The 22,473-nt window shown below is 41.6% G+C and overlaps 1 protein-coding gene across 3 annotated transcripts in view; it reads left to right on the plus strand.

Moving 5' to 3' along the window:
- Positions 1-22,473, plus strand: part of myo6a (myosin VIa) — a 374,163-nt gene that overhangs the window by 23,821 nt on the left and 327,869 nt on the right. The window contains exon 1 of one of the 3 annotated variants that reach the window (XM_041215766.1): positions 12,034-12,048. The exons of 1 other annotated variant lie outside the window; for it this stretch is intronic. The gene's annotated coding sequence lies outside the window, so the exon portion shown is untranslated. Of the gene's footprint in view, positions 1-12,033; positions 12,049-12,269; positions 12,290-22,473 lie in introns of those variants that run through there. One more of the 3 variants, XM_041215745.1, reaches the window with a different exon arrangement.

Genomic DNA, 22,473 nt, shown 5'->3' on the forward strand with positions numbered 1-22,473 from the left:
TAGCTTCAGATAATTGCCAGCTGAGGAATTTTGTCAGATGATAGGAGCCTATAACTTCTGTTTCCACATTTTTCTATCCCTTTTCACTTTTCCCTTCTTCTGTCACCATGCCTCCATTCATTTCTGCCCCCTTGGGTACTCTGTCCTCCCAAACCCCTAGACCAACCCTTCAGTACTCCTTAATATTCCCATTCTCTTCCTTCCTTGTGCATGTGCTGTCCTTAGGCTTCATCATCCTCAAGACATTGGTCAGCCTCCATGTGTACACTCATGAACCCAGCTCTATCTCTCTGCCACCCCCTCAGTTGCATCTAAACAATCAGACAACTTGTCTGAATTCCAGTCTTGCATGTGCCACAATTTTCTCCAGCGAAATGTTGGAAAGACTGACACCATTATCTTTTGCATTCGAGGCAAACTTCATACTGTGCACCAATTTCTTACCCCTCCCTAGCCACTAGCTCAGCCTGAACCACTGTTGTTCTGTTTGTAACTGATGTCCTATTCGATCCTGGGCCAATTTTGCAGTTTCATATAATTTCTACTTCAAAGACCATCTATTGTTCCCCTTCATTCCAACCTCAGTCCTTCTGTTGCTGAAACCCTCATCCATGATTTTGTCGTCTCCAGGCTCTACTATTCCCATGTTCTCCAGCTAGGTCTTAAATTTTTCTCTCCCTGCAAACTCTTCTGGCAGCCCGCTCACCTATCATCCCTGTCTTCACTCACTTTCATGGACTGCAGCTAGCTCGATGCTTCAAAGATAAAACTGCTATCCTTGTGCATCAATCCTTTCATGGCCTCACCTGCCCCATCATGTAATCTGCTCCAGTCCTCTTCTAAACACTCTGTTTCTCTGACTTTGACCTCTTATGCATCCACCTACCTTTTGCTCCACCATTGATGACTATTGTCAGCTGCCTAGGTTCCACGCATTGCAATTTCATCCTGAAACTTCTCTACATCTTCTCCAACACCCTCCTTAAAAGCAATTTATTTAACCAAACATTTGTTCATCCCTGCTTGTATCCTTTGGTTTGACATTCAGTTTTTTGATCATATCTCTGTGAAGCACTTTGGGGCATTTTTTATTTTAAGGGTGTCATATAAACGCAGGTTGTTATTTAAACCAAAACTTTTTCATTGGGCATATTGTTATTTTTAACTTGGGAAGGTACGTATTTGTCCACAGGTGATTTCAAGTGATTTTTCAAAAAAGTTAATTTGTTGTTTCGATGTTTAAATTGCGTCAAGGTATACTTTCCTCTCTATAGTTAGAGAACATAAAAAGAATAGAAGATATGACATGCCTGTCAAATTTGTAAGCTATTCTAAAAATAAAGTCCTAGAAATGTATTTGTGAGAGCACAATGTTTCTTTTGGTGTGACCCAATTGCTAGCACGCACTGAACACTGATGCAGGATCACAGGTGAAACAGCTGTACTGGCCATCAGCCTGTGCTGCATTTTATCTTTCAAACATTCAGCATTTGTGGTTTTTAACTATCCACCTCATCTAAAGGCCATTCTGATGTAGCCTGTGTTTTAGACAACAGTAAGTGTTCTGAAGATGTTGCATTATGCACTCTTCAGTGGTTTCCTAAAAGCTTGTGATTGTATAGATTGCATGTACTGGATACAGTACTCAAGGAATGGTCTGTTGAAAGCATCGTTTTGGCTATGTCATTCAGTGTTCTTTATGCTTTGCTTCACAGTGATTGCACAGCACGCTTATGTATACTCGTGTCCCATAACCTCTGAACTTTATGAATGGTGCAACAATAAATAATAAGAGATAAAATACTTAAACAGCATGTTTTCCTTCATCTATGCAATAATTTTGCACTTGTGTGATTGGATTAACAATTTTCAGAGGAGTTGTGCAATTGAACATCATATTTCCTTAATTCATTTAACACATTTGTATGTGAATAATCCAGTATCAATGCTATCCACTTAAATGTTATCAGAATCATACGGAATATGCAGACTTTGGGGATGAACAAAGTTGTTGAAAACTTATCTGCTGTCATCAACATTGACCATTTGTGGGTAAATTTATGAATTTTTAGAACAGAATTCAGTTTCAAAATTTTATAATTTTAGCAGATGTTCTTTTCGTGTAACAAAGGTAAACCGTATATGCCTTGCTATATCTGATTTGAACTTTACTATGCAAGTATAGATAGTAGGATGCTGACTGCCATCATTGTATACAGTTCACATCTCAGGGCATTTGTTTTATGTACCATCAATTACAGACTCGTGGTTCTCTCACCAATGTTTGCTTTTATAGGAATAAATAATGTGACCTCCATTGAGCGGATGGCAATGGAGACCAGCTTGTAATCTGTCTCAGCAGCATAGGCGTCTGATAGTCTGCTAAACATACCGCACTAGTTCAATGTGTCCATGTGTTTGTGACATAAAGTAGTGTTAAGACTCTGACACACAGTTCAGTGTCACATTTCTGGGCAAGTCTACAATATGTACTGTGTTGTAAGTTGTCTGAATAAAATAGGAAGGGTGTGACTTTGGAGTCAACCTAGAAGGAGACTAGACACAGAAGGTAATAGAAATAGGGGGAATTGGCATCTGTAGATTAGTTTAGTGGTAACTCTTCTGAGTCTTAGGTTGAAGATGAAAAGGAGCCTTCATGTGTTGCCAGGAATGCCACACTTGTGATTCTTCATTAGCTTTCTGATTGCACTGCTAGTTGACAGCAGAGAGATTGATACAGCATTATTGACTTGTGATAACTCATTTTTGGTTTATGGTTGAGTGGAGTTGTCAGTTCTGAAGATTTTTCTGGTGTTATTCCTGCTCTCTCAACCTTAAAGCAAGGGAGACTCTGTTTTTTCAAAACAAATAATTGCATTGGTGCCTGAATATGAATCAAATCATGCTCACCCTTTGAAGACCATGCAAGCAAAATGTTTGCTTCTTTGATCAGAATGTTTTAATAAGATATGTTTCTTAAATTTCAATTATGTCTGTTCTAAGTAAGAGAGAATTGACAGTAGTACCTGTACAGATGCTGTATTACAGGATTTTCTTGAAGTCTGATGGGAAAGCACTTTCAAATATTGTTTATTGGGAAGATGCAAAATAAGTAAGGTGTGGCATTTTAATTTCCCAACAGCTTTATCAAAAGTAAGTCAATTGGTCAGTCAAGGTAGGGGTTGCATGTACAGAAGGGCATGGCATCTCAAATATTTACTTAATCTTGGAAATGTTACCCAGTTACTAAGAGGTGGGGCATGACTCAATATTTAATGGCACCAACAGCAATTACTTTTGGCTCAAAAGTGAAGTTTAATTTTTTTTTATTCACTAGTGCCAGTGGCTAGACCTGCATAATTGCCCTTGTTTAGAGGGCATTTAAGATTCAACCACATTGCTGTGGGTCTGGAGTCACATGTAGGCTAGACCAGGTAGGGACAGCAGATTTCCTTCCCTAAAGGACATTGGTGAACCAGATGGGTTTTTACAACAATCAACAATAGTTTCATGGTCATCATTAGACTTTTCATTCCAAATTCTTATTGAATTCAAATTCCACCATCTGCTGTGGCAGGATTTGAACCTGGGTCCCTGGATTGCTAGTCTAGCGACAATACCACTACTCCATCGCCTCCCACAAAACACAATGTTACAGGAATTGCTTAAGCATTTATGGGAAAAATAAAAGTAAAATATAGTGACTGTAAAACATAGGAGGAGGAGAAGGCCATTTGGCCCATCAAGCCTGCTCCACCAATGAATCAGATCATGGCTGATCACCTACCTCAATGCCACTTTACTGCACTATCCCTATACGCCTTGATGTCATTAGCATCCACTTGAAAATCATCAATGATTAAGCTTCCACAGCCCCCTCAGGTAGAGAATTCCAAGGATTTGCCACCCTTTGAGTGAAGGAATTCCTCCTTATCTCAGTTTTAAATGACCTGCCTCTTATTCTGAGAAGCTGTCTAGTTGTTGAGCAAGCATTCTTGTGCGTTAGAATTCTGTGTTCCAAATGTCTGTTTCTATTTTGGGGCCTGTGTTAGAGCATTTGTATAGTAATTATGGTTTTATTTAGTGTTTATTGTACCTTTAACAATAGGACTTGCTAGGCAAGATCAAATGATCTGTAGTAACCAATAAGAGAATAGCACAGGCGACCTCAGCAGTCAGTGCAGAGATAGAGTTGGAGTTGAAAGTACACATGTAGTTGCTGCTGAGTATATTGTAAATAAACTTAATGTTTCCATCCAAGAAGTGTCTGCAGATCAACTCTATCATTGATAGTACAACTCGGCCACCCTACAACAAACTGGCGATAAGTATAAAATAGGATTGAAGAGAAGAAATCAAGTCAGAAAGAAATTGGCACTGTACCTTGCTCAGTGATTGTAGGTAGCAAGGTTTGTTAAAATTGAACAAGTTATCCCCTCAAAATGCCACAATTTGGGAGAATTGACCCTTATGAACCTGCCACAGATGGTTTGTCTCAATACATAGAATGCCTTCAGTTTTTTTTCAAGTGAACAAGATTAGCGGGGATGAGAAGAGGCAAGCAATCCTCTTGAGTACTTGTTGGAGCAAAACCTATAGTCTGATTGGAAGTTTGACGGCACCCAGTGCCCCAGATTCGAAGAAGTTCAATGAATTGGTGGACCTCATCAGTGGTCACTTTCAACCCAAGCCCTCAGTCATATTCAGAGGTTCAGGTTTAATTCACGAAATATAGCCCCGGGTGCGACAATTGCATGCTATGTGGCAAATTTGAAGCAGTTAACGGAACATTGTGAGTTCAGTACAACTTTGAATGACGTGCTCAGAGATCATTTAGTGTGTGGTGTGAAAGAGGACGCTACTCAAAAAGATTATTGTCCGAAGTGAGTCTGGATTTCAAGAAGGTGCTAGAGATAGGGCTGGCCATGGAAAGTGCAGTGAAAGATTCAAAAGCATTACAGGGTGTGAAAAATGGCGCCATCCTCCACATCGGGTGGGAAACCTCAGCCGGAAGAGGCATGAAAAAGCAAGACTCTGCCAAGAAGTGGGAAACAGCTAGCCGAAGAATAAAGAAAAATAACTTAGCAGCAAAATCGAGGAATAATTTTGATAGAGGTGGAAACAATCAGTCTTTTAGCGATTGGCAGTTTAAAAAAAATCGAATGCTACTATTGTCATAGAAATGGACATATAATGAGGCAGCAGAATGAAAGATTCAAGCAGGCTTGTAAACAAAAGAAGAAGCCCAATGAAATCTGCAATGTAGAAGAGCCTGAAATAACAAATTCAGATATTTACTCGTTGTTTAATCTGAAAGTTGGAAAGACAGAACCAATATTCGTCACAGTGAAAGTAAATGGCAAACCTGTTAGAATGGAAGTGGACACAGGAGCTTCCACTACAGTAATTGGGGAACATACCTTCGGATATTTGAATAATGGTGAAAATCAATTAAGTTTAGAGGAAACAGCCGCCAAGCTAAAAAAAAATACGGGTGAAGACATTCAAGTGAAAGGCATAAGCTGAGTAACTGTCCATTATGGAAGCCAATCGGCAAAGCTGCCCTTGATGGTAGCAGCGTGAAGGGCCAAGCCCCCTGGGGCAAAATTGGTTCAGGGAGATTAGAATGGGCTGAAATTTTCCAGTTGAGAGCAAGTGGGCTACCAGAGCTACTTAGAAAGTATGTCACTGTCTTTGAGGATGAACTGGGGAAAACCCAGGGCTTGTAGGCCAAGATTCAGGTGGATCTGGAACAACCCCTCGCTTCATGAAGATGAGACCGTTACCATATGCCCTGTGTGAAAGAGTCAACATTGAACTGAACAGACTGGAGAAACTGGGCATTATACAACCTGTTCAGTTCTCAGAATGGGCAGCACCCATAGTCTCCATCCTTAAACCCGACCAAAGGTCCGAATTTGTAGAAACTACAAACTGACGGTTAATTAAGTAGCTAGACGGGCACCCCATTCCAAAAATCAAAGACCTGCATGCCAAGCTGGCAGGAGGGACAATTTACACACAGCTTGACACAAGTTATGCTTATCAACAATTAGAGTTGGATAATACCTCCCAGGAATTTGTCACAATTAATACCCACAAAGGGTTGTACCAATATACACGATTGCCTTTTGGTGTCTCCTCCGCTTGTACCATCTTTTGGAGAACCATGGCAAGTTTATTGCAAAGGCTGCCCCAGGTTGTAGTCTCTTTAGACAATGTATTGATGACAGGATTCACTGAAAAAGAGCAAATGGCAAACTTAGAAGTGTTAAAACATTTCTTAAAAGCTGGAGTGCGTTTAAAAAACAAAGTGCACGTTCCAAGTGAGGGAGGTAATCTTTTTGGGTCATTGAGTAGATCCACAGGGCCACCACCCAATTGAGGAGAAAGCGAGAGCCATAAGAGAAGCATGTGCCAAAGAACACCTCAGTGCTCAAATCATTCCTAGGAATGATCTATTATGGGTAGTTCTTACCCAATTTGTCTACACTGCTAGCCCCCCTGCATTCTCTACTCAATAAGAACCAGTGTTGGTCTTGCGGGGCGCCCCAGAAAGAAGCTTTCATAAAGATGGAACAATTGTTACACTCACCCAATCTATTATAACCAGACAAAAGAGTTGGTGCTGGCATGTAACGCATCTCCCTACGGAGTGGGACTAGTGTGCTCTTATCGGATGGATGACGACACGGAACGGCCAATAGGTTACATATCAAGAACATGCACCATGGTGGAAAAGGGATATTTGCAGATAGAAAAAGAAGGCCTGTCCATCATCTTTGTCAAGAAATTTTAACAGTATGTACACGGCTGGCATTTTACAATTGTTTCAGACCACAAATCATTGCTAGGATTGTTTAGTGAGGACAAGGTTACACCACCTCAGCAAGCATACAACAATGAGCTTTAATTCTGGTAGCATATGAATACACTTTCGTACATAGGCTTGGCAATCAAATTGCATATGCCGAAGCCCTTAACCGTTTGCCTTCTCGAGAAAATGATGATCATGTTTCAGTTCTACAGGAACTTGTTTAACTGTTAAATTTCTTAGATGCGTCACTGGTATGTGCTCGACAGATCAGACTGGTCAAGCTGGGACCCAGTTCTATCTCAGGTATGAGAACAAGTGCTACATGGTTGGTCACAGGAGCCCGTATCTGACAAAATAAAACCCTGTACTTCAACAGAAGACACAAACTAACCAGTCAGGATGGTATCTTATTGTGGAGAGCACAAGTGATAGTTCCTCCAAAGGGAAGGGAGCTTCTTTTAGTTGAGCTACACAATGCCCATCCAGGAATTTCCCAAATGAAGACCATAGCACACAGCTACCTATAGTGGCCTGGGATGGATGGCAAAATAGAGAGTATGATAAAGCACTGTGGGCAATGTCAGCAACTACAAAAGTTGCCAGTGATAGCTCTGTTACACCCATGGGAGTGGCCAGGTAGACCCTGGGTGCAGTTACACATTGACTATGTTGGACCTTTCCTGGGAACAATGTTTCTTCTCATTGTCAATGCCTATTCAAAATGGTTGGACAAAAATGAGGTGAAGTTACCAACGTCAGCCACTACAGTTGAGAAACTACGTCATAGTTTTTTCATTTATGGACTGCCAGAACTGGTCGTTTCCAATAACTGTATTTACAAGTGCTGAGTTTGTGGTTTATCAGTCTCAACGGCATCACTTGTGAAAATTGCACCATACCACCCTTCCTCAAACAAGCTGGCTGAAAGGGCGGTTCAGACGTTCAAGATGACGTGATAAAACTAAGTGGTGATTCATTGGCAATCAAACTAGCACACTTTTTCATTACAGGACTACACCCTCATACAACAACAGGAGTCACACCTGCGGAGTTACTGTTGAAATGCTGTCTCAGGACACAATAGAGCTTAATAATTCCAAATATAGAGGGGAAGGAGGAAAGGAGTCAGGGAAGCCAGAAAACTAGACATGACTGGCATAGTTGTGAGAGGAAATTTACTGTGGGAGAACCGGTATAGTGAAAAACTTCGAGAAAGGACCAAAGTGGTTACCGGATGAAATAAGTGCAGTGACTGGACCTCTAACTTACCACGTGGAGGTGGAAGGCTGGTTCATCTGTAAACATGTGGACTACTTAATGAAGAGAGAGACAAATCACTAAGGTTTGGTTCCACCAGTGATTATGACCACATCTGCGTTTCCTGTTGAGGATACTTAGCTCAGGACTGACATGTCTGATGTATCTGTAAGAGTTGAGGATACAGAACTGCAAGTGCCCACCAAAGCATCTGATGTTCAGGCAACTCCAGAAAAGGAGGTTCCCAACAAAGAATCTGAAGTTGTGGAGCTGCAATGTTCCACACCTATCAGTAAACCACCCGAAAGACTGAATTTGTAAATTCCTTACCCAGTGTAAATATTATGTTGACTTGAAAAATATATAGTTGTAAATGTATGTATAGTTGAGTTAAAGGGGGAGGGATGTAGTAATTATGGTTTTATTTAGTGTGATGTACCCTTAAGAATAGTACTTTGTTAGGCAAGGTGACATTACCTGTAGTGATCAATGTGAGGATAGCGCGAGCTATCCCAGCAGTCAGTGTAGAGATAGAGCTAGAGTTGAAACCACACGTGTAGTTGCTGCTGTGTATATTTTAAATCAACTTAATATTTCCACTCAAGATGTGTCTGCAGATCAACTCTATCACTAATAGCACAACTCGGCCACCCTACAACAATTTGATTTCAGTTGTGATATACTGAATTGGAAGTAGTTTCTCACTGAAGTTGCACTGTGGTCTGCTTCTAATTTGTGTGCCAGGAAATTTTAAATAATCTGTCTGGTCCATACGTGAGTAAGTTTAAATTTAGGCAGAAATTCACAGTATCGATTTGATTTGCTAGTTTGCACCAAAGGGAAGGTGTGTGTGTTCTTCTGTAGAATGCATTGAGTAATTAACTTCTGGTCTCACGTCTTTTATTGCACACCAGTGGAAACAGTTGCATAGTATTATCAGTGAGACTTCGCCATTTGCAGTGAATTTCATTCGTGGTATCAAATTTATAGGAACTGTGTGTCCAAATTCTATTATACTAGTGATGTTTGTCAATTTTCTCTCCTTTTTCTCCACTTCTTTCACACAAGTGACAATTTTTTTGGGACATTTTAAATTATTTCATGAGAATGTGAGAGTCAATGACAAGGCCAGCATTTGTTGCTCAGCCCTAACTGTCCTTGAGAAGGTGGTGGTGATACAATGTCAGCTGTGGCATAGTGCTTTTGCCACTGGATTGGTATTCCAAAGATCCAGGATAATGCTCTGGGGACCCAGGTTTGAATCCCACCACGGCAGATGAGATTTGAATTCAGTAAAAAATTTGGAGTTAAAGTCTGATGACCTTGAAACCATTGCTGATTGTCATAACCCATCTGGTTCACTAATGGAAGGAAACCTGTCCTTACATGGTATGTGGTTGACTCATAAATGCCCTCTGAACGAGGGCAATACATGCTGGCCTAGTCAGCGACGCCTACATCCCATGAATGAATAAAACTCTTGCCCCTGCTGTCTTACTTGAGAGACTTGAGCACAAAAGCTAGGCTAACACTCTAGTGCAATACTGAGGGAATGCTGCACTGTTGGAAGTGCTGTTCTTTGGATGAGATGTTATAAACCAAGGTCCTGTCTTGCCCTCTCGTGGACACACAAGATCCCATGTTATCATTTTCCAGAAAATCAGAGGAGTCCTCGGTGGCATGCACAATATTTCTCCTGAGGCAGTCTCTGGATCAAGGATGACTTGCTTCCACTCCGGATTGATGCATTCTGTGATGGCTGATAAGTCCAATGCGCGATCCACAGACTTTGCTATTACAGGGCTTGTGTTGCTTGGAGGGTTGGGTAGATGAGTTGAATGGAGCCTCTGTGTTCCCAACGAAGTCTCTGTGTTCAGTGCCTTCCTGAATGTTGCTTCTCCATTTTGGTCGGTCACAAGTCAGGGTTTCCTATGAGTCAACAGGGTTGTTTGATCTCTTTAGGGATGCTTTGAGGACATCCTTAACGTGTTCCTGCTGTCCTGCTGGGACTGAGTTCAGAGTAGAACAGTTGTTTTGGGAATCTGATGTCAGGCATGTAAATTACATGTCCTGCCCTGCAGAGTGGCATTTGGATGTTTTGCACCTTGGACATGTTGGCTTGGGAGAGGGCGCTGCTGTTGTCCAATAGTTATGCCTCAACCAACATCACTAAATATAGATTATCTGCTCATGATTACTTTGCTCTTTTTGTGGGACCTTGCTGTGCACAGATTGGCTGTTGTGCTTCCTACATTACAACAGTGGCTATACTTAAAAAATACTTCATTGCCTAAGAAGGGCTTTGGGATGTCCTGAGGTTTGCCACTTTTGTTACTTTTTATGCAAGGCTACCAGATGAATGTCAGCTATGGAGAACTTTGGTTGCGTGTGTTGTTTGAGTAAATGGGGCATTGGCTGAATGGTGACATTTCCTCTAATTATAATGTATTAACTACATCATCTGCTTACTGTGGCAAAACTGGAAATGCTTCTTTTTAGACATTGTGAAATGTCAATCGCCCTTGCAGTTAGTTCCCAGTTTAACTATTTATATGTTTTGTAGCTAAACTTTCTCCAAATGTTGTCTTTGCATAGGAAGTTGGGATATTTAAATTTTTAAACATCTCTGCATATGATGATGTTGCTGTTGCTTGAGTCACCTGCTGGGCATGTCTTTTTGTCAGGTGTCCTGCCCAAGCCAGGCCCGGCTCAATTGCATGTTGACCTTGTACACAAGATCAAGGACACACTTTCTGCTGATGCTTTTAGAGTTGCAAATACCACCTGAGATTGACAATAAAATGACAGTTCCCTAATCAGGATTTAAGCTGGAGTGTGATTGATTAATGGGGTGTGCCACAAGTTATCCAGGAAATATTCTCTTTGTACCTCTCCTGATCTAATAACTTCAGTTCAGTTTTTTTCATTTTTATTTGAGACTTGAAAGTAAATATTACTTTGCAAACCATGGAGCAACATGCAAAAGAATAATGATGCCCAGTATAATCCATTCTAGTTGGCTCTTATTGTGTTGGCTCTGCATTCACTTTTTTAAGATTACATTAAGGAAAAAGGTTAGAATTCAAATTTCAGAATCCAGATGCTGAAGACCAGGGCTGGAGAGTAAGACTTAATCGCCTTCAGGGAAAGAATCATTGCGGGTACATTCAATTCTGCCATCAGGGAATTGACCAACTTTGTAGCTTCTTGCCTCTGAAACCACCATGAACTAGATGTACATGAAGTCTGACACTTCCCTGTAGCCGAACTGACTACTAAGTTGCCAGGGAATCAAAATAACATTGAACGGTGATGAAATGTCCTGAAACATTAACTTTGTTTCTCTCTCCACAGATGCTGCCTGACCTGCTCAGTATTTATAGCACTTTCTATTTTTTTATTTCAGATTTCAGCATTGGTTCAGCGGTAGCACCCTTGTCTCTGACTCAAAACGTTGTTGGTCCAAGTTCCACTCCTGACCATTTGATTTAAGCTGAAACTTTAGTGCAACACTGAGGCCGTCTTTTGAGATGAGATGTTAAATCAATTCCATCTGGCCTGTCACGCGATCATAAAAGATGCCATGGCACTATTTTGACAAAGAGCAGAGGAGGTCGCCCAGTGGCCTGACAATACTTATCTCTCAACCAACATCATTAAAATAGATCACTGTTTGTGGAACATCGCTGTGTCCAAATTAGCTACTGCGTTTCCTATATTACATGAGGGACTGCACTTCAAAACTATTTAATTGGTTGTAACGCAGTTTGGGACATTCTGAGGCTGGGGAAGGCACTGTGTAAATGTAAGTCCTCTACCTCACATTGGCCTCAATTGATGTGTAGGCTTAAGACACAATTAGAAACAAATACAAGACCAGATGGGTAGAACAGAATCATTATTCATGCATCATGCTGCATTCGTTACAAGGGATTGATGCATTCAAATCATGGAGAGTTATGATTAATGCCCCTGTAAGGTTCATTTACAATCCTACATATTTAAGAGGCGTAACAGAAAGCAGTATCTGTACACATGGGACAGCTGCACCGAATGAAGCCATGAGTTTGTTTTGGTCAAAGCAATGCTCTGCAATGAATGGTGTTTGAAAAGAGGTTTTCTTTTTCCTGAAAGAAGCATTAATGCAGGTTATTTTGCATTCTGAATGCTGGATTTCAGTGCCATTGTTGGTTCTGATCGCAATATCCATTCCAGGTTTGTGTCATCTTCTTACTTTTGTACTAACTCTAGCAGCCGGGCTGTTGGACGTAAATGACTACTCCCTTGTAAATTATTGAAGGAACGGTGCTATTTAATTTATTTCTTATTTCAGATGAGAATCTGCTTAATTTATCTTCTCTCTTCTGTTCAAGCACAGTGAGTTAAGAATGACAAATATAGTAAGAATGTTAATGCGCAGGTTGTAGACCTAACGGTTTCTATGATGCTATTTTCAATTGCTCATTTCATTTCAATTAGTGCACTGTTTAACAAAGGAAAATTCATTACAAAGCTCGCTCCTTGAAACAATTATATCATGCTTCATTTTCAGAAAACTCTGCTGTGTTCCCCTCCCCACTTCGCTGCAGGAGGTCTTCATAGAAGGAAGTTGTTTTTTGCCCCTACAGCCCTGTATAGTATTCATGTATTTTCTTAGTGTGTGAGGCCTTCCACTTTTCCTGATCATGAAATGAATGCTTACTATGCATAGTGTTGCTCAGGCTGCCTGTGTAACCAGTCTAAATTCAGTGAACTTGAGTGAGTTAATAAGTGGCTTGCTTGTTTCTGATATGCTCTAAGCAGCTTGCAAAACCAACAGGGTGACCTGAAATGAGAGAGTGGCTTGGAGGCAGAGTATTTCTATCAATTAAAAAATCGGTGTGTGACGGATTAACTCAATATATAATTGTTGCTCAAGAAAATGGGGATTCAAGCGTTCAGTAATCCATTTAAAGTCTTTATTTGGATATCTGTTGTTAAAGTCACAGTTCTTTACCCTTAATTGTAATGGAAGTGTTGGAATCACTGATCTTCCATAATGGTGTACATATTATGTAAACGTTAATTGTAGCTATGGACTATGGAACTCAATTATCAAAATAGTTTAAACTTTGTTAACAAAGCTCAATTGAGGTTAGTTCTGTAACTTAAAGGCCTTGGTCATCATAGCTTATATCTTGAGCTACAGAGTGTCAAACATCACTCCTCAATCCACTGTTCACACTGGGAATGGAGATTGTTCTGATACATGATGGAACACACAAGTTCCTTTCTTCACCTTGTGACCTCGCTAAAATGGACTGATGTCCTTGAGGGTATTTAAGAAAGATGTACATTCCTGGAACTCAATCTGCAACTTTCTGTTTGGGAGGAAAAAATGTTCTCCTGTTTACACTTCTGGGATGTCCTGATTTTCACCTAATAAGATGTAACTTTGCTTTCTCCTGCAACCTCTACTTTTCTGGTTGGAATATTTTTGGTCATGGCATCATCCCACCTCTCGTGGGGCTTTTGAGTCCTTACTGCGGTAGGGTTCATGGACAGTTGTCATTTTTCTGAAACCAAATGACTGGTGTATGTGTGAACCTCAAAAGGGAATATTGATGAGCTGTTCAAGCTGGGGAAGCAGGGCTAAGGCACAGGGAGGGCAAGAAACTGAATCATGGCTAAGATTGATCCAAAATTACATGCACACACTTTCAATAGGGGTGCTAGTTACTAATACTAATTAAGATAGTCCAGGGCATTGAGGCCAATCGCAGTGCCATTCATATTGCCTTGGGTGAAATTTGCTATAATTTGTGAATTAATCTGGATCTTCCAGGTCTCTGTGTCTCATACACTCACTGAATAGACTTGCCGAATGAGTCCCAGATTAATTTTTGAATGTAAAACGTAAGACATGCTTCAAAATAATTCGAAAAACAGGCCAGCAAAATCACCCATAAATTTGAAGCAAGACTATGGTAATGTATACATAAACTCCATTGGCTTCAACCATTGTATGCAATGAGGGGCTGAATCTTATGGCCACCCCTGTTGGGGAAATGGGCGGGTGGACACTTAAATTAGGTTGTCATGCCATTAACAGTGTGCCCCCTGCTGGCTTGCCTGCCCTGCCATAATTTTATAGGTGACGGGGGAGATGTCATGTGGGCTGCCTGCCCATTTGAGGCTTTTAAGTGGGCAATTGCTGCCCAATTTAAGGGCCTTCTCTCATTGCTCTGATTTAATGGACAGTGGGAGAAGCCTGCACCCAATGTGTAGCCTGCAGGGTTTAACCCAGCAGGCTGCTGATTGGTGCAAGGGAGGGGGATGCCTACTTCTCAGGACCCCTAGGCCAGTCGGAGACCCCATGACCCACCCCACAGCTTTGCCTCTCCCCATTCACCCTCCTCCCATGTCCTGTTTAACATGGCCCATCACTGCACTCGTAGGAGCCTGCCAAGCCAGACCCGGTGAGAACCCAGACTTAACTGGGTTTTGGGGCATTCGTGGTTCCTCTTCCTCTGGGCTTCCTACAATATTGGCAGTGACCCTGGTGTGCTGCAGAGCTGTTGGCCTCCGATTGGCTAGCAGCTCATCAAGGTTGGGACTTCCTCCTGGAGAAGGTTGGAAGTTCCACCTCATGTAAATTAAAGAGTTGTCACCTGAATAAGTAAAACAGGAAGCCAGCCAGTTGGAGGTGGCCTTGCCCTCAAAACTTACACTGGGATGCTCCCTCAGCATATAGTCAAGTCCGGGGAATTACTTCTGGAATGAATAGTCCAAGACTGTAAACCTTTCCGTGCATTGACTCAGGATACTAATTAATTAACAGAAACTGATGGTAAACCAGAGAAGCTGGTACTTTTCTAGCTATTGATGAAATGTTTTGATAATTTTTCACAGAAGTTGCTGCTGCCTTCATAATTTTATAAAAGCTGTAGAGATTAACCTCTGTAGCGCACAGCAGCTTGCATCAGTGTGAAGCAATAATTGCTTTGGGCAAGCTCAGCACAATCCATTAGCGTGAGTGTGATATTGGTACTATTTGGTAAGCTGCTAACTTTTAACCCTGCTACATGGAAGCTTGTGATTGGACATTAAAACCTGTAATAATCTTTGAAAAATTTGATTGGTTTTGTGCTCGTTAACTTGTCCTTATTTGTTCTTGGGATGTCAGCAAAGCCAGGGTTTATTGCCCATTCCTAATTGCCCTTGAACAGTTTTTATCAGCTCTCTTACAGATGAGTTTGCCAATTATCAGGTTGTGAATATTTAAATCTTCTCAGGGTTTAGTATTTTTATCTAATGAATAGAGAATCTTTAGGTTTGGTTGGGTAGATTGTGATCAATTGGTACTCTGCACATAAGGACTTGTTTCCCACAGCATGGTTTTAAATGTCAAGACTTTAATGAAGTGGGCACAAAGAGTAATAAATGTATGATGACAGACTAGGTTTTTATTTTAAAGTTACAAAATTTATGTTGTGCATTTGTTATTTCCTTCGCCACACCATTGATCAGGCTTTCAGCTGCCTTGGCCCTAAATTCTAGAATTCCATCCATAAACCTCGCTACCTCTCTCCTCACTGCTCCTTTAAGACATTCCTCAAAGAGAGGTTTTCAGGAAGCTTTTGGTCACCTGACCTAGTATTCCCTTAAGTAGCTCAGTGTCAAGTGTTGACTGATAACACTCCAATGAAACTCCTTGGAGTGTTTTTCTCTGTAAAGGCACTAAATAAATGTACATTGCTGTTATAGACCAGTGATTCATTTTAGGAAGATTCATTCACCTCTTGGTACAATAGCACCCAATGAGATTTAATTTTACACGATTCACTAAATTAACAGTGCGATTGTGACTACTGCAAACACATCCTGTAATTAGTGTAAACTCTTGAAAGTGCTTTGTGAATTGTAGAGGGAGGAATGTTAATGTAAAACCTGCCCCATACTTTACTTGCAAGCCATGTTAACCTTTGCTCGAGGAAGCGTTCCATTGTCAGAGTTCAGGAACTGTTTTCAATCTGTCTTATTTACCTTGTACCAACTACCAAGCTCTAGAATGACATTAATCTGCAATACACAGCTTTATGCAAATTTTTAGGACTTTGCCTGGTGAGTAATTTTGTGCAAGGTCATTATGTTTTATGTTCTAGGTTTCTTTCTGCCTGAATCAGGACACTCAAACTATGGCTCGTGCGTCGGATTGTCTTTCAGTCTCCAGGAATTAAAGACTAACCTCAAGGATACTGCTGCGAGAAACTCATAGGGCCTATAATTTTAAAAAACATCTTTGAACATTTCTGTTTGCTAGTTATGAAAATAATTGGACATAGCAGGGGTGAGGGTAGGGAGAGTGGAAATAGTTGACAGTCAAGAACGGTCCAGTTGGGTAATGAAAAGCCTGTTCGCTTTCCAATTGGCTGGGAAGGTAGTGTGTCATGAGTATGGGTGTGGTCACTGACCAATGGCAAGAGATCATATGGTGACATCCAAGAATATGTCCAGCCAGAATTGATGGTCTTGTCCTGAAGCCCAGTCACAGACAACTTTGGTTTTATGTCTATTTGCTACCTTGTCCTGTTTGAATTTTGGAAGGTTCGGAAAGTTGGGTATGGTGGCAGCTGTCGAGCCTGATCCAATCCTCAGCCAAAGCCAGCATGTCCTCTTTCAACAGGAGCGTTCTGGTTGGAGATTTAGGATGGGAGCTCTTACTGACTTCCCTGTCATCTGACTGAGATCAGCCAACTCAGCATAGACTTTTAAGGCTGTTTCATTGAGACTTGCTGTTGTGGTTTATGACCCACACTCAATTTAGAATTAGTGCCTTGTAACTTCCTGCCTGCCATCTGTTATCCATTAGGTCCTGTTCTCTGAACTTTATGGATTGCAATTTCAATGGGATAATTTGCAAGAAGGACTTTCCCCAGTCGCTATTTTATTGCTCTTTTTTTTAGAAGTTTAACTCTGGAGAATGACAATAGTGTGGGACAGTTAATGTGGGGATTGCTTATGAAAAATGGTATCATGCTGCATCCATAGCCATTGTATGAAAGATACCGAGGTCAGGTCTGATAATCCAATTATGCGCCTGACATTGCATCATCTGCCTTCCATTTGAAAGGGCTGCTGAATGCTGTAGTGGGGTAGGATTCATCACTGGGTTCAGGTTGGGGTTCAAAGCCTCCATCCTTCATTAATTCACTAGCCTGCTTCAGTGGTGAAAAGCTTGGTGGGTTACTGGAGGTAAAAGTTGTTGGACAGAGGCTATGCCATTATAGGGCTATGGGCCATACCCATGCTTTAGTGTGGTACACTGCATTTTTTTTGTTCTCTCCAGTCTTACACTGCTGACTCTTTTCTGGGCGATTGTTCCATAGATGCTAGGCTTCCACTGGTACTTCACCTAACTGTTAGCAGTCACTAGTGAACCTGAACATTGACAGGCTATTGAACAATGGAGGGCATCACAATCATTTTTTTGTCTCTGCTTGCAGGATGTGTGCATCCAAGAGGAGCCCTTCATAGTTTTGTGGTGTTGGAACCCTAAATGATATTGTTGTTTCAGCCCCCGGCCCACAGGTGCCAAATGCTTTCGTGCTCCAGTAAAATTAACTGGGCACACTGAGCTTGGAACTGTTGTCATCTTTGGGTTTGTGGCTTTGCCACTCACATAATGTATTTTAATATATTTGCTGAGCCATTTGGGGATCAGCCAAATGTTTTTCTGTAAACCTGTGAGGCTGCTTAACATGCACTGAATTTTACACTTCCTAAATGGTTTAAGCAACTTAGACTATTTTTTAAATGGCAAAAGAGCGAGAAGGGTGATTAGGTGGAAAAAGTGTATGTAGCAGTTTGCGATGTTCTGGAATACATTAGCTAAAAGGGTGGTGGGAGTAGCTTCATTAGTAATTTTTGAAAGGAGATTGGATACTGTATGAACATAGAACCATAGAAAAGTTACAGCACAGAAGGAGGCCATTCAGCCCATCTTGTCCATGCCAACCCGAGGACACCCAGGTGCCCCTGCTAATCCCACTTTTCTGCACCCAGCCCATAGCCCTGCAGTTTATAGCACTTAAGGTGCAGATCCAGGTACTTTTTAAAAGAGTTTAGAGTTTCTGCCTCTATCACCAACTAGGCAGCGAATTCCAGACACCCACTACCCTCTGCATAAAAAAGTTCTTCCTCATGTCCCCCTTACACCTTCTGCCACTTATGTCCCCTGATTCTAGAATTCTCCAAGGGAAACAACTTTATCCTGTCCACTCTATCTATTCCCCTCATAATTTTGTACGCCTCAATCAAGTCACCTCTCAGCCTTCTTTGTTCTAAGGAGAATAACCCCAACCTATCCAATCTCTCCTCGTAACTACACTTTTCTAACCCTGGCAACATTCTTGTAAACCTCCTGTGCATTCTCTCCAGAGCTATTACGTCCTTCCTGTAATGTGGTGACCAGAACTGCACACACTACTCCAGTTGGGGCCTTAGCAGTGTTTTATTCAATTCCAACATTATATCCTTACTTTTATATTCTATACCTCTGCCAATGAAGGAGAGCATTCCACGTGCCTTCTTTACAACCTTGTTTACTTGAACTGCTGCCTTCAGGAACCTGTGTACTTGTACGCCAAGATCTCTCACTTCATCTACCCCTCTTATTATATTCCCATTTATTGTGTAATCCCTGCAACTGTTTGACCTCCCTAAATATATGGACACCCCTCCACACACTTATCAATGTTAAAATCCATCTGCCACTTTACTGCCCACTCCACCAACCCACCTATATCGTTTTGGAGATTATGGCTATCCTCTACACTATCCACTACTCGGCCAATCTTTGTGTCATCTGCAAATTTCCCAATCATGCCCCCCATGCTCACATCCAAATCGTCAATATATAACACAAACAGCAAGGGTCCCAACACCGAGCCCTGTGGAACACCACTTGAGACAACTTTTCATTTGCAAGGGCCTCCATCGACCATTACCCTGTTTCCTGTTACAAAGCCAACCTTTTATCCAGTTAGCCACATTACCTTGAATCCCATGGGCTTTTACTTTCCTGATCAATCTGCCATGTGGTACCTTGTCAAATGCCTTGCTAAAATCCATGTACACAGCATCCACTGCATTACCTTCATCAACCCTTCTTGTCAATTCCTCAAAGAATTCAATCAAATTTGTGAGGCAAGACCTTCCTTTAACAAATCTATGCTGACCATCCCTGACTAGTCCATGCCTTTCCACATGACAGTTAATCCTATCTCTCAGGATTGATTCTACTAATTTGCTCACCACCGATGTAAGACTAACTGGCCTATAATTGTTTGGCATTTCCTTTGATCCCTTTTTAAACAGTGGAACTATGTTTGCATTTCTCCAGTCCTCCAGTACCTCCCTTGTATCTAGTGAAGATTGGAAAATCATCCTCAGAGCATCTGCTATCTCCTCCCTGACTTCCTTCAGCAGCCTCAGAAACAATCCATCTGGTCCTGGCGACTTATCAACTTTCAAGGATTTCAACCCTTCGAGTCCTTCCTCTCTCTTTATGACTATCCCATCCAATATCTCACCGTGTTCCTCCTGGATTACTATATCTACATCCTCCCATTCCTTTGTAAACATGGAGACAAAATATTCATTCAAAACCCTTCCCACAGCCTTTGCATCTACACACAAGTTTCCATCTTCATCTCTGATAGGTCCCACTTTTTCCTTTAACTAACCTTTCAGCATTAATGTATTGGTAAAACATTTTTGGGTTATCTTTAACTTTACTTGCTAATCTTTTTTCATGCCTTCTCTTTGATTTCCTTATTTCCTTTTTTACTGCGTCCCTGCACTTCCTATATTCGTCTAGGCTATCAGCAGTGCTTAGTTCTTTGAGCCTATCGTACGCTTTCTTTTTCTGTTTGATCTTCCCCTGTATTCCTCTAGACAACCGGGGGGGGGGTCTAGATTTGGCAGTACCACTCTTGAAGGATGAGAAGGAAAGATTTTCAGGACTGTCGAAAAGCCTGGGGGAGCGGAACTAATTGATTGGCTCTTTTCTCAGAGCCAGGACTGTCCCAATAGGCTGAATGGCTGCTTCCTGTGCTGTGTGGTTCTATAGGTGAATGCACTTTTTCCATATATACTGATTTGAAGGAATATCCCTTCTAGACTTGCAAGAAGAATGAAGTTAAAATATTCAAACATATTATGGCTCTTCATTCAGATTGTTTGTACTAGATGGCTTTTCTTAAGTACTTTTTGCATAATTGCTTGCTTTAGGCTAGTTTTACAGACAGCCAATTAACAGTGATTTCATCTGTCCTGTTAATTGACAGTTATTTTTGAGGTTAAGCAGCGGATTCTGGTTATGGTGGTCAACTTCAATAGGTCCACATTTGATCATTACTGATGACTTACAGTGGCATCTGAGCTTTAGACAGATCTTTGAAGCAGGATGAATGCAATCTTAATAATTCTGCTACATACATAGTTCAAGAAGTCATCAAGATATATAATTTTGCCACATTTTAATTTGTGTTGCTCAGCGATGCCACATTTGTTTTTAAATGTGTATGTTTTTGTGGAAAAGATGGAGCAGCTGCAGACAGAGGCTAACTTACAAATCTCTCTTTCTATGCCTTTCAAAGCTCAGTTGCAGTTTGCAAGTTAGCATGGTGGCTTGAGATCTGTATTCCATGTACTGTCAGCTCAAGTGCCCTCTAAGGCTAATGTAAAGGTGGCTGTACAGACAGCCTGTTTTCCAATGCCCAATAAAGGAGCCCTAGCAAAACTGGAATCAAGGGGAAAACTCTCCATTGATTGGAGTCATACCTAGCACAAAGGAAGATGGTTGTGGTTGTTGGACGCCAATCATCTCAGTTCCAGGACATCACAGCAGGAGTTCCTCAGGGTGGTGTCCTCACCCAACCATCATCAGCTGCTTCATATCCTTCCATCATAAGGTCAGAAGTGGCGAAGTTCGCTGATGATTGCACAATGTTCAGCAATATTCATAACTCCTCAGATACTGAAGCAGTCCATGTCCAAATGCAGCAAGACCTTGGGCTTCGGCTGAAAAGTGGCAAGTAACATTCATGCCCCACAAGTGTCAGGCAGTGACCATCTCCAACAAGAGAAGAAGGCATTACCATCACTGAATCCCCCACTATCAACATCCTGGGGATTACCAATGACCAGAAACTAAACTGGACTAGCCATATTAATACTGTGGCTGCAAGAGCAGGTCAGAGACTAGGAAACTCATCAAGACTCCTTGGACAGCACCTTCCAAACTCATGACTGCTACCATCTAGAAGGACAAGGGCAGCAGACACATGGGAACACCACCATCTGGATCTTGCGCGCCAAGCCACTCACCATCCTGACTTGGAAATATAATGCCATTCCTTTACTGTCCTGGGTCCCTCCCTAACAGCACTGTAGGTGTACCTATACCAAATGGGTTTCAGCAGTTCAAGAAGGCAGCTCACCATTATCATCTCGAGCAAATAGGGATGGGCAATAAATGCTGGCCTAGCCTGTGATGCCCACATCCCATGAAAGAATTATTAAAAAGCATTGTTAGTTTTCACATGTGTTATGATAACTCTCAGCTCTATCTGACCACCACTTCTTGTGATTCCTCCACTGTTGCAAAATTATCAGGCTGCTTATATGACATCCAGTACTAGATGAGCAGAAATTCCCTCCAGTTAAATATTGTGAAGACTGAAGCTATTGTTTTTGGCCCCCACCCCAAACTTCATTCCCTAGCAATTGACTCCATCCTTCTCGCTGGCAACAGTCTGAGATTAAACCAGCTTGTTTGTAATTTTGGCGATGCATTTGACACCGAGATGAGGTGCTGAACTCAGTCATGCCATCACTAAGACCGCTTATTTCCACCTCCATAACATTTCCTGACTTCAGCCCATCTCAGCTTATCTGCTGCTGAAGACCTCACCCATGCCTTTGTTATCTCCAGACTCGACTATCCCAGAACAATCCTGCCTGGTGTGTCTCATTCTATCCTCTGCAAACTTGAGGTTGTCAAAACTCTGCTACTTGTGTCTTGACTCTCAGCATATCTCGTTCCTTTCATCACCCCTGTGCTCGCTAATCTACATTGGCTCCTGAGCAAGCAAAGTCTTGATTTTAAAATTCTCATCCTTGTTTTCAAATCCTTCCATAGCCTTGCCCTGTAATCTCCTTGAGCCCCACAACCCTCAGATATCTGTGTTCCTTTAATTTTGCCATCTTGTGCATGCCCAGTTATAATTGCTGCACTGTTGTTTGCCGTGCCTTTGGTTGTCTAGGCCCCGAGGTCTGGAATTCCCTTCCTATACCTCCCTGCCTCTCTACCTTGCTTTCCTCCTTTAAGGCACTTCTTAAAACCTACCTCATTG

This window comes from Carcharodon carcharias, chromosome 2 (genome assembly GCF_017639515.1).
Source record: "Carcharodon carcharias isolate sCarCar2 chromosome 2, sCarCar2.pri, whole genome shotgun sequence".
Lineage (NCBI taxonomy): Eukaryota > Metazoa > Chordata > Chondrichthyes > Lamniformes > Lamnidae > Carcharodon > Carcharodon carcharias.